The sequence below is a fragment of the Aplysia californica genome, unplaced genomic scaffold (genome assembly GCF_000002075.1).
Source record: "Aplysia californica isolate F4 #8 unplaced genomic scaffold, AplCal3.0 scaffold00445, whole genome shotgun sequence".
In the NCBI taxonomy this organism is placed as follows: Eukaryota; Metazoa; Mollusca; class Gastropoda; order Aplysiida; family Aplysiidae; genus Aplysia; species Aplysia californica.
In genome coordinates, this window is record NW_004797715.1 from 632,518 (window position 1) to 633,643 (window position 1,126).

At 48.5% G+C, this 1,126-nt stretch overlaps 1 protein-coding gene across 2 annotated transcripts in view; it reads left to right on the forward strand.

Moving 5' to 3' along the window:
- The window catches only part of LOC101853341 (protein stoned-B), a 39,924-nt gene that overhangs the window by 30,299 nt on the left and 8,499 nt on the right, over positions 1 to 1,126 (forward strand). The gene's annotated exons all lie outside the window — the stretch shown is intronic.

Here is a 1,126-nt window from a genome sequence, read left to right on the forward strand (position 1 = left end):
ACACACACACACACACCCACACACCCCTCCCACACACACACACCCACACACACACACACACACACACACACACACACACACACACACTTTCTCCTTTATCCGGAAACTGTTCCTTCAATGGTTGTAAGTGGTTGATTGTAAGCACTGTTCGCCCCCATGGAGACAATTTCCACCATTTGGATGATGAGCTGCTTCGCACATATCTGTCAGGATCAACCCGGGCTCAGTAGAGATACAACACACCAACAGACATAAGGATATACTTGACAGACAGGATAACGGTTTGGCTTGGAGATTGAACCCATGTCACCTGTGCAGGGATATGAGCCTATCAAACACACCACAAGAAACGCCAATTTCTTGATAAATGGACTTGCGCTCAGAAATGTCCCCCAGATGGTGCCATGAAGAGTCACAGTGCGGACAACTTCTGTTTGAATCCCAAAGCACGTTCTTGGCCCCGGATCTTTTAAAGGATTTCAGTGCTCTGCCCTTTGCGTCACTTTAGTCCTCTCTCTCTTGCCGTTGTTAACTCCCAGTGGAGCACAGGCCATCAACAACATTACTCCAGCGAAGCCTGTCCTGAGCATCCTTTTCTACCTGTTTCCATGATGTCCCCGCTTTTCATTCTACACTCCATATTCTCTCCTCTCCTCGGTGATGAAGGTCCTCCATCTTCCAGAACTGGCGGCCGTGTTGTTTTTGCTGTTGATGTTTTTGTAGCTGCTTTTTGTTTTACGGGAAAGGGCTGCCAAACCCTTTGCCCAACCGACCTTAGTCGCCTACTACGACATGCGCGGTACGGATACAGTGGTCCCATTATTTGCTCCCCTGTCTCTTGGACAGGGCCCCGAGAACCACACGGGTGACTTTAGTCCGATTGGGTAGTAAATATTTCCCATTTCCTTTAGATGAAAAAACAATGTGGGGGCTCTCGTGGCCTAGATGTTAAGGTGTTGGCCTCTCATTCAAAGGTCCCGGGTTCGAATCTGGGTAGCGACCGAAAAATTTTCTTCTCTAAATTTGTCTCCTTTCGCCTCCTTTCCTGCTCTCTAGCAATATTCTGTTGTCTGCTTTCATTTCCATTTCTGCCCCCACCCCCTCAATTCCTTTACCCCCTCCTCTG